The 16,981-nt window shown below is 41.8% G+C and overlaps 1 protein-coding gene across 6 annotated transcripts in view; it reads right to left on the reverse strand.

The window, feature by feature from the left end:
* Positions 1-16,981, reverse strand: part of cfdp1 (craniofacial development protein 1) — a 189,150-nt gene that overhangs the window by 32,516 nt on the left and 139,653 nt on the right. The window contains exon 6 of one of the 6 annotated variants that reach the window (XR_013497614.1): positions 16,566-16,773. The exons of the other annotated variants lie outside the window; for them this stretch is intronic. The gene's annotated coding sequence lies outside the window, so the exon portion shown is untranslated. The remainder of the gene's footprint in view (positions 1-16,565; positions 16,774-16,981) is intronic. 6 annotated transcript variants of the gene reach the window in all.

Genomic DNA, 16,981 nt, shown 5'->3' on the forward strand with positions numbered 1-16,981 from the left:
AGCACTCTTTCCAGGTCATTCCTGCAGACTTCCCTGTTACTGTTTGGAGATCTCTCACTTTGAAACGCACCTGATTGGTGACTTAAACATTGAATGGTTCATGATCTAAACCTTGCCAAAAGGTAATACCAGACAAACAAGGGAAGTAAGGGAGGAAATTGCAGAGGCATTGGTCATTATTTTCCAATTCTCCTTCTACACTGGACTGGTGCCAGAGGACCAAATTACAAATAACCCTTTTTTATACAGCACGGTTTTTTAGCAGTTGATAATGGAGGACCACCTACTTTTCTTAACATTTATATTAGGTTTGGGTGTATGGGACACAATTTTAAAATTTGTAAATGAGACAAAACTTGGAAGAATTGTAAAATGTGAGGAGGATAGTGATAGAATTCAAGAGGTCCTAAACCGGTTAAAATGGGTGGCTACATGGAAGATGATATTTAAGTTTATTTATTAGTGTCACAAGTAGGCTTACATTAACACTGCAATGAAGTTACTGTGAAAATCCCCTAATCGCCACACTCCGGTGCCTGTTTGGGTACACTGAGGGAGAATTTAGCATGGCCAATGCACCTAACCAGCATGTCTTTCGGACCGTGGGATGAAACCGGAGCACCCGGAGGAAACCCACACAGACGGAGGGAGAACGTGCACAGTGACCCAAGCTGGGAATCGAACCTGGATCCTTAGCGCTGTGAGGCAGCAGTGCTAATCATTCTGCCCCACATTGAGGTGATTCATTTTGGTAGGAAGAACAAAAAGGGGCAACATAACAGAATGGTAGGGCAGTTGATGTCATATACATGGATTTTAGTAAGGCGTTTGATAAGGTCCCCCATGGTCGGCTTATGATGAAAGTGAGGAGGTGTGGGATAGAGGGAAAGTTGGCCGATTGGATAGGTAACTGGCTGTCTGACCAAAGACAGAGGGTGGTGGTCGATGGAAAATTTTCGGATTGGAGGCAGGTTGCTAGTGGTGTGCCGCAGGGATCAGTGCTTGGTCCTCTGCTCTTTGTGATTTTTATTAATGACTTAGAGGAGGGGGCTGAAGGGTGGATCAGTAAATTTGCTGATGACACCAAGATTGGTGGAGTAGTGGATGAGGTGGAGGGCTGTTGTAGGCTGCAAAGAGACATAGATAGGATGCAAAGCTGGGCTGAAAAATGGCAAATGGAGTTTAACCCTGATAAATGTGAGGTGATTCATTTTGGTAGGACAAATTTAAATGTGGATTACAGGGTCAAAGGTAGGGTTCTGAAGACTGTGGAGGAACAGAGAGATCTTGGGGTCCATATCCACAGATCTCTAAAGATTGCCACTCAAGTGGATAGAGCTGTGAAGAAGGCCTATAGTGTGTTAGCTTTTATTAACAGGGGGTTGGAGTTTAAGAGCCGTGGGGTTATGCTGCAACTGTACAGGACCTTGGTGAGACCACATTTGGAATATTGTGTGCAGTTCTGGTCACCTCACTATAAGAAGGATGTGGAAGCGCTGGAAAGAGTGCAGAGGAGATTTACCAGGATGCTGCCTGGTTTGGAGGGTAGGTCATATGAGGAAAGGTTGAGGGAGCTAGGGCTGTTCTCTCTGGAGCGGAGGAGGCTGAGGGGAGACTTAATAGAGGTGTATAAAATGATGAAGGGGATAGATAGAGTGAACGTTCAAAGACTATTTCCTCGGGTGGATGGAGCTATTACAAGGGGGCATAACTATAGGGTTCGTGGTGGGAGATACAGGACGGATATCAGAGGTAGGTTCTTTACGCAGAGAGTGGTTGGGGTGTGGAATGGACTGCCTGCAGTGATAGTGGAGTCAGACACTTTAGAAACATTTAAGCGGTTATTGGATAGGCACATGGAGCACACCAGGATGATAGGGAGTGGGATAGCTTGATCTTGGTTTCAGATAAAGCTCGGCACAACATCGTGGGCCGAAGGGCCTGTTCTGTGCTGTACTGTTCTATGTTCTAACCCATGCCGACATAAAGAAATACTATTAAGCAACGGGTACTCTGTGTAGTGAAGGTGGATTCAATCTTGAATTTCAAAAGCGAATTGGATACCTTTCTGAGAAAACCTTTGCAGGGCTATGAGAAAGGGCATTTGAGTGGGTCTAACTAAATCACTCTTGCAGAGAGCCAACACGTTGTGGGGCCTTATTTTGATGAGGTTACTGTGCCAAATAAGAGCTCAAGGTATAGGGTGTAACATATTAGTACCGATAAAGGATTGGTTAGCTAACAGAACGCAGGGAGTCGGGATAAATGGGTATTTTTGGATTAATAAGCTGTAACAAATGGAATGTTATAGGGATCAGTGCTGGGGCCTCAACTATTTACGATCTATTTCAATGACTTGGATCAAGAGGCCGAATGGATGGTTGCTAAATTTGTTGATGACACAAAGATAGGTAGGAAAGTAAGTAGCAAAGAGGACAGAAGGGGTCCACAGAGGGATATAAATAGGTTAGTGGGCAAAAGATTTGGCAGATGTAGAGTAATGTGAAAAAATGTGAACTTGTCCACTTTGGCAGGAAAAATAGAAAAGTAGTGGACTATTTATTTGAGAGACATTGCAGACTTCAAGTGGTACAGAGGGGCCTGGGTGTCCCAGTACATGAATCACAAAGTTATTATGCAGGTACAGCAAGTGATTAGGAAGACAAATGGAATGTTGCTGTTTATTGCAAGGGAAAAGAGAAGTTTTGCCAAGTTGGTGGGAGCACATCTGAAATATTGTGTACAGTTTTGGTCTCCTTACTTAAGGGTATAACTGCATTAGAAATTCAGAGAAGGTTCATTTGACAGATTTGTGGAATGAAGGGGTTATCTTATGAGGAAAGGTTGGGCCAGTATCCTCTGATGTTTAGAAGAGTGCAGGGTGATCTTATTGAAACAAATTAGATTTTGAGGGGGCTTGACAGATTGCATGCTGGGAGGAAGTTCCCCCTTGCAGGAGAGACTAGAACTGGGCAACACTAGTTTAAAAATAAGGCGGCTCCCATTTAAGATGGAGATGAGGAATTTTTTTTCTCTCAGAGGGTCACTAGACTGTGGAATTTTCTTCCACAGAGAACAGCAGAGGTAGGATCATTGAGTATTTTAAAGTCTGAGTTGCATTGACAAGGGGGTCAAAGGTTATGGGGGTAGACAAGAAAGTAGGGTTGAAAGTAGAGGCCACAATCAGATAACATCTGATCTGATCAAATGGTGCAGCAAGCTCGAGGGGTTGAATGGCTTGCTCCTAATTTGTATGTTCATACATATGTCTGTATAACAGACACAATGGGTCAAATGGTTTCTTTCTATGCTATAACCATTCTATTATTCTATGATCCTCTTATCAGCCACATTATTAAATCATTTTATTTGGATGTCTTCAGTTTACAACATAACATTCGTGTAATGGCATTCCAGTAACCCCCTCAAGTGCTGATACAGCAAAAATGACACCCAGTGCATTACCCTAGCTTTCTTTGAGCAACTGAAGATCTGTTACATATAATATTTTTATTTCTAAGTTCAATCATTTACTATTTTTGTTTTTCATCCTCAGCTAACTATGTAATTTCCTGTGTACTGGTTACAATAATTGTCGGATCACAATGGCCAAGAGTTTCCGTTTGGATGCAATCGGCAATCTGGGCACGGATTCTGCTAAATTTCAGATCTCATGTTTTTGCTCGAGTTTCTGCTCAAATTCCATTGCATATCATCCTTGTACAAGTACTTTAGAACCTAACATTTTTTGCTTTAGAAATATGCTTGATATATTTAAGAATCTTAACCCATGTGCAGTTTTATTAAAATAGCTGAAAATTTATCACAAAAAGCATTTTTACTAAGTGTTTAGTCTACCAACTGCAATTAACTCAGTTTTAAATAATTCAAAATAACATTAAAAAATATATACCCATTAAAAAATATATATTTCATGGCTTGCAGGTGTCACTGACAAGGCCAGCATTTGTTCCCATCCCTAACTGCCCTTGAACCGAGTTGTCTGCCACATCATTTCACAAAGCAGTTAAGAATCAACCACATTACTGTGGGTCCACATTAGGCCAGACCATGTCAGGATGGCAGGTTTCCTTCCCTAAAGGACATCAGTGAACCAGATGCCTTTTTACGACAATCATAATTTCATGGTCACCATTGTAGAGACTAGTTTTCAATTCCAGATTTGTTAATCAAATTCAAAGTCCACAGTGATTTGAACCCATATCTCCACAGGATTGGACTGGGCCTGTAGATAACTAGTCTACTGACATCATCACTTCAGCACCATTTCCCCCTGAACTGGCAAACAGTAGTTGGTTCCTTGGTAAATTTAAAGAAGTATTTAAAACCTTTTAAAACATAATTGATTATGCCTAAAAATGTTAAATTTTAAAGAGTCTCCTCATAGTTCTGTAAATGGGTACAATGAGTGGAAATTCATCATGATCATGGGGCGGCACAGTGGTATAGTGGGGGGGGGGGGCGGGTGCATGGTGGTACAGTGGTTGGCATGTTAGCACTGCTGTCTCACAGGGCCAGGGACCTGGGTTCAATTTCCGGCTTGGGACACTGTCTGTGTGGAGTTTGCACACTCTCCCAGTGTCTGCGTGGGTTTCCTCCGAGTGCTCCGGTTTCCTCCCAAAGATGTGCAGGTTAGGTGAACTGGCCATGCTAAATTGCCCCTTAGTGTCAGGGGGACCAGCTAGGGTAAATGCATGGGGTTATGGCTGGGTGGGATTGTGGTTGGGGCCGACTCGATGGGATGGAAGCGTGGAAATAATTAATCTGTTAAATGCACTAAAATGTTTTAAATTGGGAATGAACATAAAGCAAAAATAAACTTTCCTATCAGGAAATAAATATTTTCAGAAAAAAGGTTTTCTTCATTGTAAAGCAAAATGCCACACACATTCCAGCTTCTTCTCCAAATGCAGATGAAATTTATGTGCACAGTGTTAACCACTTCTGTTTACTAGGCACACTTTTATTATTAATGCCAAAGCCATGTTCAAAACCATTTTAAAGCACAAAGTGAACAATTGTAGGATTGGAAAAGAACATTTAGGACAGGAGTATTTTTCATCTCCCAGAAAATCTAAAAACACTCACTTTGTCTTCCTTAAAGGTTTAGATCACTTCAAAAGCTAAATGATACTGACAGAACAATATAGCTGCATAGCACCCTTCATACAGGATGTGATGTTCTGAGTTTTATTGAATTTTAGGACATTTGTTGAGCAATATACAAGTTCTCAGGTTAGTTAGTCTCATGGTAGAGATTTCTGGGAAAAAACACTTCAGGTTAGGTCTTGCCCTTAGTGAATTCAGGTGGGTTTTGATTAGAATGGGAAAAAGAACCACCAAATAATGAATGCCTACCTATTTTCAGCTCCCTCTGCAATCTGAAGTCAGTAACCTCAGTGTTAGAACTGACCGTTAGCCAGTTAGAGTAGGACATTTAGCACACCATTTACCAGAGAATATGTCGGACATATGGGATGATTTATGACAAATACACAACACAACTATATGGAAAAAGAGAAAAAAAGGTTTTCCTAATGCTTATGGTTACATCACATTCAGTGAATTCCTCCTTTTCTCATTTCTTCTCTGGTTATACGGCAACTGCGATGGATATGCTCTCAAGTCATTGCCACTTGGTACGTTGGGTGGGATTTTACAGCCTTGGGCCGTCCCGAAACCATAAAATCCCACCCAAGGTCAATGGGCCTTTCCATGGTCTGTTCTTCGCCTGCTCCAATTTCTGTGGCAGGCGGGATGGCAAAATTCCAGCCATTGTCTGCAAGGTGATGCCTAGTCCAATTATCCTGGCCTTTATTCGATGCCTCTCACATTAGATGTTTCAGAGATCAGCAATCTAGTGGAGCATGGCTACAACCCACTATCACTTCCCATAGCTGGCAACCGATCTGTACCCCCACAAAAATCTCTTACTGTTTTTCTTTAAATGTATTTCCCATCGCCAAATGGCATTGACCGTCACTTAAACTAGTGAACTGTATTTTAAAATGGACCCCAGGATGCCCTCTTCTCACCAATGGAGAAGCATCTAGCATCTCAGTACCACTCTTTCCAAATTGTTCTAGAAACAGTAGTCAATTTTTTCCTGTTATATTGCATTGAAAGTAGCATTCCTGAACCATGTTCCTAATTTTCTTTTCTACTACTCTCAGTGAAAAGGAAAAACTTAAATAAAAGGGATAAACCATTTTCTACGACTGAAACATATTTTCCTATTATTTTATAGTGTTTATCATCAAAACAGGTTAAGTTTTTCGGCACCACACACAAGAACACTTCAGAAAGAGACAATAGTGCAATCACTGTCATCCACTTAATCTGCTCTCATTCAATAGAATCAGTTTGGTCTCCACTTCACCTCTTTCTAAACTCCTTCCAATGAAACTAGGGCAAGTGGCTGCAAGCTTACTAACTTAAATGACATGGTTATAACATTCAGCTTAAATCTCCATAATTATCTACGGAATTATTTATAATACATTCTGGATGAACACAATGTGGGCAGCATGGTAGCACAGTGGTTAGCACTGCTGCCTCAGCCCCAGGGACACAGGTTCGATTCCCGGCTTGGGTCACTGTCTGTGTGCACGTTCTCTCCGTGTCTGCGTACACGTTCTCTCCGTGTCTGCGTACCCCATCCTCCGGATGCTCCGGTTTCCTCCCACAATCTGAAAGACTTGCTGGTTAGGTGGATTGACCCAAACAGGCACCGGAGTGTGGCGACTAGGGGATTTTCACAGTAACTTCATTGAAGTGTTAATGTAAGCCTTACTTGTGACTAATAAACAAACTTTACTGAACCTCGATTGTGATGAAAACTAAATCACAAAAGATTAAGATCATTAATACTTAAGCAATGGGACGCACTTAAGTCAACAGTCTGTACAGCATTACTCACACTCTACATGAGGATTTGTTTTTTTTAAAAAAAAGCATGTTTGGTGTTACATCCACTCACTGTACCTTTATGAAAGGGAAAATGAAATGTGAATTAAATCCAATTTGCCAAACTAAAATCAATCCAATAGAATCTGATCATAATCTTTAATCTTTTGTTCAGAAAGGCAGCTTGACCTTCTTGAAGAGCAGAATCCAAAAGAGAACAGTAACTCACCGATATATGAGCAGTTATCTCGTGCCACATGAATGTTCGGTCAAAAATCAACAACGATAAACCACCTTTGCTTGTTTTCAGATTGTTTGGTTATTAGATTTATGCAAATAGCTTCTCATCCTTAATTTGCTGCCCATGTTGCATAAGAATGAAAAGTATTTCTTACAGCTATCTTGCAGCACTGATTGGATGTAGTTCAAATTTACTATAATAATATATGAATACAGAAAAATCAAGCTATCATTTTATAACAGTATTAGGGAAGGATATCCCAAAGTGTTTACTCCAAGGATCTCTCGCATTGTACAACTGGCAGCAAAAATTGACTTGCGTTCAGGTCAGTATCAGATTTTTAAAAAAACTATGAGGTAGGTACCAGTAAACAGACTAAATGCCTTACTTGCAGCGATATAGATTGTGATATTACCAACTACTCTTTGCTATCATTCCATCTAAATATTACAGCATGGTACCCCATTACCATTCACTATGTTCTTGATGCACTAACATGGATGTTATTCAAGCTGAGATTCTGGGGAGAGGTGGAAGATCCCACTTCAATCCAGTTCATAAAGAACATGATAATTCGATTAGGATGTAGAGAAATTCTTCCTTACAGTCACTAGCGATGCCTGCTTTGAAATCAAATATTCAAAGAAACTCTTTACAATTATGGCCAAATCAAATGGTAGGCTAGGATCAATTGGTAAAAATCACCTTGAAGTCAGAAGGTTTTGGATTCAATCCCAATTCCAGGGCTGCAGTGATGCATAACTATATTGCTATATTCAACTGAATTCAAATATCTGTTGTGGTTCTCATATAAATGCAAAATTTAAGTTATGAATAGAATGTTAATTATTTGGTACGGATTCTTGATCTGTGATTGCAATTTTGCTTTTATATGCAAGTAATGAGAAAAATCATAGCACATTTTATTTCCTCCCAAATCATCACAATCTTCCCCTGTTTGTACCCAGAACGTTGCTCTGGATCCAAACTGCGGCTTTTCGATTGAACAGGCAACAGAATAAAACAAAGAAAAAAATGTAGGATACAAAAAAAGGTAAACCTCAGCCACTTCAGGTGCACGAGATTGAGAGAAAAAGTCTCAGAATATCCTCTGAGACTTTGCATCCTTGTAAAGGGTTGATTTCAAAGAGATAGGATTCTTGGTTTCAAGGCAACATTCTGTCTTGTGCAGGAATCACAATTGAGTCCATTCTCGTTTATGTAAAACTGTAAAGATGTAATGGCAGAATCGCACCTCTTCTTGTAGTATATGCTCCTCTAATTTGACTCGTGACACAAAGCTTCCACTTTACAATATTGATAGACATTATTTGAGAAATGAAGAAAAATACAAAAAGATTAGCTTTCATCGAATATTCCCCAACTAAAACTTGTGCCAAATCTTTGTCTCCAATCGGTTTCCCTACTTCTGTTAAAGTCTGGTTCACATCTGGACAAAGAAACTCACTTGATCGGCACCCCATGCACCAACTTAAAACATTCATTTTCTCACCACTGGCAGCAGTGTGTTCCATCTACAGGATGCACGATGGGAAATTATTAAGATTCCTTCAACAGCACCTTACAAACCACATGGCCACTGTCACCTAGAAGGATCTGGGCAGCAGATGAATGGAAACACCACAACCCGCATGTTCTTTCTCTAGCCACACACCAGCCTGACTTGGAACTACAGCACTGTTCCTTCACTGCCACTGGGTCAAAACACTGATACTCCCGTACAAAATTGTGGGTTTATCTATACTAGATGGACTGCAGCGATCCAAGAAGGTGGAACACAACCACCCTGGCAAGGGCAATTAGGGCAGGGCAGCCAACTGTCCGAGATTTGAAGTGCTTGTTCTGGGTTGTCTGAATCCAGGACGTTGTTTGTCCTGTATTTCTGGTCGTCTAATTATGTACATGCACAGTAGAACCTGTGAACTGCACTCTCCATCCAATGGCTCTTTCACCTTGCCCCTGTCTCATAGACATGGCAACCCCCCTCCAAGCCCCATAAGCGCCTCTTAATTAATTCCCTGAGAGTTGGTTGTCCCGAATTATAGAAACAAATGCTGGCCTTGCCAGTGATGTCCATATCCCATGAAAGAATTTAAAAACTTTCCAGGGTTCCCTGTTTAATATTAACCTGCCCAAATTCCCATGAGCTATCTTTGTCTGGCCCTATTGTGTACTGTTTCTTCTTTCTCTACTCTCCTTTCAAAATCCTATTCTGTCTGGTATAAAGTCCTTCAAAAAATCCTTTCCAGCTTTGCAAAAGAAAAGGCCATTCTGTTGAAACAGATATTGCTTTAAAATGGCATATCTTCTGACTGAGCAAGCTTCCAGAAGATATAAATGTGACTTGTCCACTTAGGCAGCAAGAACGAACAAGCAGCGTATTATTTAAATCGAATGTGATACATCTGGGTGTCCTGGTACATAAAAAGTAAATACGCAGGTACAGCAAATGATGAGGAAAGCAAATGGAATGATGTTCATTGCAAGGGAAATGCAATATAAAAGCAGGCAGGTTCTGCTGCAATTGTACAGGGCATTGGTGAGACCACTCTGTAGTATTATGTACAGTTTTGGAGTTTAAGGAAGGATATAATTGCATTAGAAATAGCGAGGAGAAAATTCAATGAACTGGGATAAAAGGGTTGTCCCTTGAGGAAAGATTGGACAGGTTGTGCCTCTATCCTTTGGAGTTTAGAAGAATGAGAAATGAACCATGTAAGATCCTGAGGAGACTTGACAGATTGGATGCTCTCCCTTGTGGGAGGGGCTAGAACTAGGGGACGGAGTTTAAAAATAAGGGGTGTCCCATTTAAGATGGAGATGAGGAGAAATGTTTTTCTCCGAGAAGGATATTAGTTTGTGGAATTCTCGTCCACAAAAGAATAGAGGCGGCAGGGTCATTGAATATTTTTAAGGCTGAGTTGAACAGATTCTTTACTGATAAGGGAGTCAAAGGGTATAGGGATAAACAGGAAAAGAGAGGCACCACAATCAGATCAGCCATGGCCTTATCAAATGCAAAGCAGACGTAAGGGGTCGAATGGCCTATTCCTGCTCCTAATTTGTGTGTGCATATGTATACTGATATAATACACTATAATAATACAAATTTATATTGTGCCTCATCACATCAAAACACTAGTGTTTTACGCAATGAATTAGCAACAGGTCATAGCTCTATCTGTCTCATACAGATTGTATCACATATGGAAACTGAAGTACAGGTTATAAAGCTAGGTTATTCACAATTATTTTCTAGATCCAATGGTTGAATATGGTCTCTCTCTCTATCACTTGAATTTTCAAAGTAGTTAGCATTAGAATTGTATACAAAAATCTGGACAAAGAAACTCACTTGATCGGCACCCCATGCGCCAACTTAAACATTCATTTTCTCACCACTGGCAGCAGTGTTCCATCTACAGGATGCACCATGGGAAATTGCCAAGACTCCTTCAACAGCACCTTACAAGCCCTATGACCACTGTCACCCAGGAGGATCTCGGCAGCAGATGAATGGAAACACCACAACCAGCTTGACTTGGAACTACAGCACTGTTCCTTCACTGCCACTGGGTCAAAGCATTGGTACTCCCTTACAAAATCATGGGTTTATCTATACCAGATGGACTGCAGCGGTCCAAGAAGGTGGAACACAGCCACCCGTTAAAGGCTCATGTCAATATTATGACAAAACATTGATCAGCTGAATCCTTACGAATGACACAAATAAATTTCTCAAGCCACACCAATGTCTCCACATTAAAAGCCACATTAGGCAGAATAGTACAGGTGGTTCAAATGCTAAAACCATGATACAAGTCTTCAAAGGCAAAACTGCTTTGTTTCCATAATTCTTCTCAACTACCATTTAAACTGACTGTATTTTAATTTTGCTGCCATGGTATGTTTGCCATGGTTTGACTTATTCTATCTATTTATGCCTGGTCAGCTTTAAGGGAACAGAATTATAGAATGGTTACAGAATAGGCTGCCACCATTTGGTCCATCATGCTGTGCTGGCCCTCTACAAAAGCAATTCACTTAGTTCAAATTCCCCACTTTTTCCTCCATAGCCCATCAGTTTTTTTTCCTTTTCCGGTAACTATCCGATTCACTGTGGAAGGCCTCAACTGCATCTGCTCCATCACACTTGCAAGCAATGCATTCCAGAGAATAACAGATGGAAAAACATGTTTTGTTTATCACCTTTGCTTCTTTTGCAATCACCCTAAATCAGTGTCCTCTGGTTCTTTATCCTTCCAACCATGGGAAGGGTTTCTTCTCTATCTATTCTATTTAGACCCCTCATGATTTTGAGCACCTCTGTCAAATCTCCTCTTAAGCTTCTCATCTCCAAGGAGTAAAGCCCCAGCTTCTTAATCAATGCACAACCAAAGTCTTTATCCCTGGAACTATTCTCGTGAATCTTTTTTGCCTTTACACCTTCCCTAAAGTGTGCTGTCTGGACTGGTGATCCAGAGGCACAAGTTTAAGTACACTACAGCAGCTGGGGAATTAAAAATCAGTTAATTATTCTCAAATAAAAAGCTGGCATTGGAAATGGTGACTAGGAAACTATTGGATATGTTCTTAAATCACATTAAATAGGTGACTCTGGTTTTTGATCCTTTATCAATGGGAACAGTTTCTCTCTATCTGCTCTATCACGACCCAATCACTAAGACTGCCTACTTCCATAACATAGCCCTACTCTATCTGTTTTAGTCTATCTGCTACTGAAACCTTCACCCATGCTTTTGTGACCTCAAGGCTCAAGACTCCAATGTTCGCCAGGCTGGCTTCCCATTCTCCTGAAGTGGAAACTTCAGCTCATGCCAAATTCTGTCGAACATATTCTAACGGCTCATTCATCCATCACCCCTGTTCTCACTGGTCTATGGCAGCTGGGGAATTTGAATTCCAATGAATAAATCTGGAATTGGTGATGTTAACCTTTAGGGAAGGAAATCTGCCATCCTTAACTGGTCCGATCTACACCTGCCTCTGGACCTGAAGCAATGTGGTTGACTCTCAACTGCCCTCTGAAATGGTCTGGCAAGCCACTCAGTTCAAGGACAATTAGGGGTAGGCAAAAATGTTAGCCTTGCCAGCAACACCCACCTTAAAAACCTTAGAGAATTGTGTTCGTGCAATTCTGGCCTTCTGTGCTTCCCCCCATCCCTTCACTGCATCTTGGTGGATGTACACTTAGATGCCTGGGCTTTGAACTGTGGAATTCACTTAATAAACCTTGTTGTTTCTCCAACCTCCTTAAAATATACTTCTCTGGCCAAGCTTTTAGTCATTCCTTACAGTATCTCCTTCTTCAGCTCGTTAATTTTTGTCTGATTACTCCAGTGCAAGCATCCTAGAACATATTACTAGGCTGCAGATGCTATATAAATGTTTTTGTTGTTACTCATTAGAATAAAAAAAACCCTCAAAGTTGATCACGGATTCCCCTTCAACATGAAGACTACATAAAGCTTGGGAGATAAAAAATAGACTTTATTCGAGGTTTGGTATTACTTGGAAGTAGGATGTGGTTTCTGTATTCAAAGATGCTCTGCAGGTTATTCATATCCCTATTAACCGATAAGAGGCTGATCAAAGTCAGTACTACCTGCATCCCTCAGGCTTTCTGGAAAACCACATCTAGTCAAATCATAACAGTGATAGCATAGTCTGGGCATATACTCCACTTTTACATTCAGTACTGACTTCTGTTTGGGCGTAAATCAAAACTGATTATATCTTGTGAGACAGCACGTACTTTAATGGATTCCTTTTAAGACAAGTAGGCCTGATGAAAAACAGTTTTTCTTCAATAAGGAGTCACCCAGACCCAATGAGCCTGTGCTGTGTACCAGTGAATAATCTCTGTCTGAATCATTTTGCCGACTGACACATCAAAGCACTGTCCAGACTATGCTGATGTTTCAAATTTTCATCATGCTTGACAGACCATGTGAAAGGCGGCAGCTAGCTGGCTTTGAGCAAACCTCAGAGATTACGGCGATCTTGCATCTGAAGGTTGTCCCACCCCTAACCCAAAGTGTACTTCCTTTGACTTATAAAATCCATGACAATCTGATGCAAGATGAGTTCAAGTTTGCACTGCAAACCTCCTCAAGGCAAATCAATTAGATCCAAGTTGAACCACTTCCATGAGCAGAAGTGTGGAAATAAATTAATTAAAGTTATAATCTCCCTTTAACTGCAAACCCCAAATTTCTTACCGCAGGTGTAAAATAAAGGATGAAGTTGATTTCATGCCTATTTAAATGATCCCCTTATTCCTCAGATTAGAGTCAGGCTGATTGATTGTCACAGTGTGGTTCTAAAAGGCATTGGTGTGATCTTCTAAATGATAGATAATGAGAAGAGATGGAATAGGATATACGTCAAATGATAGATCAGGAGGTTGGATAGGATCTGCTCTTCACTTTGCATTCTGGTTCAAATCTTTCTGGAAAGGTTAACCCTTTGCCCACTGAAAAAATCTAACTCTCATTAGCTAGCACAATTAATCCAATATTTGCAAGTTTAAGTACAAGTCACTGTTTCATGAACAAAACAGCAAATTTCAGTATTTTTAAAAAAAACATACCAATCATATTTCCTCGCAGGCAAATTAAGTCAGTGGAGCTATTACGTTTTGTATTTTGTTCCCACCACAAAGTCAGCACTAGTCTTATATCTGCTGAGACTGATTGCTTTATCCAGGAAAAGTGAGTGCCATCCTGTACCAAATTGCAGTAAGATTAATAAACACAATCCTATACGAGTCCTTTATTTCAACCTGTGAAGGGTAGGAGGCTTCTAAGCTTTCAGCACCAAGATCAAGGACCAATTAGGATGAAATTAGTACCAATAATTAGTATGAATTGAGAAATTCACCTCAATGTTATGTTAGATAACATTTCATAAAGAAATGGTTCACACTGGATTGAAAGAAATATATTAATCAAAACCATTTCAATCATGACTCAGTTGGTAGCACTCTTCCCACTGAGTCATAAGTTGGTTTTGTCTCAGTCCAGTGACTTGAGCACACTTTGGTTGACACACCAGGAGTGAAAGAGTGCTGCACTATCAGGGGTGCCGTCTTTCAGATCGTGCATTAAAATGAAACACCGTCTTCCCCCTCAGCTGGGCACAAACGATCCTCAGACAATATTTCCAAGATGAGCATGGGAATTATCGCTGGTGTCCTGGCAGTATTTATTCCTTAATTAACATCACAAAAACAGGGTAGCTGGTTAATATTGCACTGCTGTTTTTGGGGAGCTTTCAATGCACAAGTTGGCTGCGCATTTCCTGTATTAAAACAGTGACCACACTTCTAAAGTGCACTTCAAAAGATTGCTGTGAAGTGCTTTGCATCTTCCTAAGGCCATGAAAGGAGCTATATATAAGCATAAGCCTTTCTTTTTTAAAGCATTTCTTTCTGGGTTTCTTGACAAGTCAGGTTTCTAGGTTGTCATTTTGAACTTCTTATGAAAGCAAGTGCACTGCTCCGAAGAGAGTGGTGGTGATCTATAAAACACCCCCTAGATAAGGTGACAGACAGTTCCACTCAGCACTGTATATGCATTTTTAAATGTTCATGAGATGTACTGAGAGAAAGCATATGTTGATCCCATTACATATCGCTCAGTTTCTGGATCTATACATTTTCAACAGCTTTGCTATCTTCAACACACATTTCACTTCTTTGGGGTTACAAATACTGTTTCCCAATGTCCAATTTTGATTAATTGCCAACACTTGCTGTTTTCTAAAAGATAACAAATTCAATATAAAGCACTTGCATTTACATAGCATCTTATCACATGTCCTCAGCACTTCCCATCAATACTTAAATTCTGAAGTGCAGTTACTAGTATGTAGGAGAACTTAACAGATCTCCACAAACACCAAATTAATGGACTCCATGTTAACAGATATTGTTAATGGTTCTCTCCGTTGTCCCCTTCTCCTTTAACTCTGCCGTCATCACCCCACTGCTCAAAACTAAATCTTTGATCTCTGGCACCCATGCAAACTGCTGCCCCATCTCCAACCTCCCTTTCCTCTCCAAAGTTCTTGAATGCATTGCTGCCTCCCAAATGCATTTCTATGGCCTGAATTTTGCCCTCAGGGCACACCCGAAATCAGCGGGGGCAGTGGCCGATGTGAAACCTGCTTCCGCCTGAGATCACGTTGTTAATGTGGCCAATTAAGGCTCACCCAGTGTGTAACAGATCGGCTGACTGGGTCTCTATGGAGCAGGGGTAGGAATGCACGGCTGCTGGGTCCAATGAGCTCATGGTGAAACTGGAGGAAGGAGCTCCCTGAGGGATGCCAGGAGTTTGGGGGAGATGGAGAGCACTGTGCGGCTGAAAACCAATATCTTTACTGCTGTCAGCAAGTCATCAGTGCCAGGAGGCCCTGGAAGGCAGGAGGACAAGTCAGGTGGGCTAATTGTCCTTCATTTCACAGATGAATGCTTGTCTATTCTGGTGCAGGAGGTTAGCGACAGCACAAAATCCCAGTGCCCAGGGGCGGAAAGAGAAGGCCACCCTACCTGACTAAAGAGGCCTGGACTGAGGTGGTGGCTGCTGAGGTCAGTGGGCATGACATTGGTGGCACTGCAGCCAGTTGTGGTGCACAAAGGGTCAATGATCTTATGCGTTCGGCAAGGGTAAGTGCAGAGATGCACGGACCTGTGCATTCAGGATTCTGAGTGTGTACACCAATTGACACTGAAGCCTGCCCTGCCAAGGCTGGACTGTCAGCACAATAGGCTGCAGTGCAATGGAGGGGATGGTACGCTACAGTGAAATGCCTACTGAATGGCTGTGTGTGGGGTGGGGCGAGGGGTATCTGGAATGGCTCTCAAGAAAGATGGAACACTAATGAGCCTTTCTATTGGCCAGTCAGGAGAAAAGAGAAGAGAAGTCACAATAATGCAGAGGGTCACCAAACGGCCCCAGTCTGCTGGTCCCGACTAGGAGCGCAAGTGATGCTGTGGATTGCTACTCCGGTCCTGGTGAGAAGGAAATCTGGGACGAAGATAAGTGTGTAGGTCCCAGATGTGTGTGCCGGGGGTGCGAGAGAGTTCACGGGCTATTCTGATCAGAAAGTGAGCTGTCCCAGCCAGAGTGCCCATTGAAGCTCCAATGCAGACGTCACCATACAGCATTTCCCCATTGTCTCAGCAGACCACCTAGATATATAGTGACAATGATGTTTGAATTCACTGATGTTGTGCCTTCCTTTTGCAGATGAGACAACTGCACGAGCCACAGGTGACCCCAAGGACTCCCCATTAGGCATCCAAGAAAACATTGCTCCCGTACCTACATCACGCACTAGCGCTGATACTCACATCTGGTTGGCATTAGGTTGTTGCCTCAGTGGGTGGTGCACAGTGGCAGGGCACATCACACTCGCGCTTGGAGTGGGCAGAGGTAGAGAGGTCCCAGGGTGCCGCCAACGGGAGCACTGCTGGAGACAAGGACCAATCTGAGTATGAGGCAGATGATGAGCCTCTGGAGATGTCCACCGGGTGGCAGATGTTGTACGTCCAGTGTGATCTACGGGGAGATCAGAGATGTAGGTCTGTATGCCATGGTATTCATCATTGAAGAGTCCATGCTGAAAATGAGTGCTGCGCTGACCCTGAGCACCGAGTGCAAAGCTTCCTCCAGTGAGAGAGTGGAGGGGCAATTTCAGGAACGTCCTCAGGGGTTCCAGGGGTCGCACTGGCTGTGACCTCTGGAGGCTACTGCCAGTGAGAGAGAT

Source organism: Mustelus asterias, chromosome 4, assembly GCF_964213995.1.
Source record: "Mustelus asterias chromosome 4, sMusAst1.hap1.1, whole genome shotgun sequence".
Classification (NCBI taxonomy): Eukaryota; Metazoa; Chordata; class Chondrichthyes; order Carcharhiniformes; family Triakidae; genus Mustelus; species Mustelus asterias.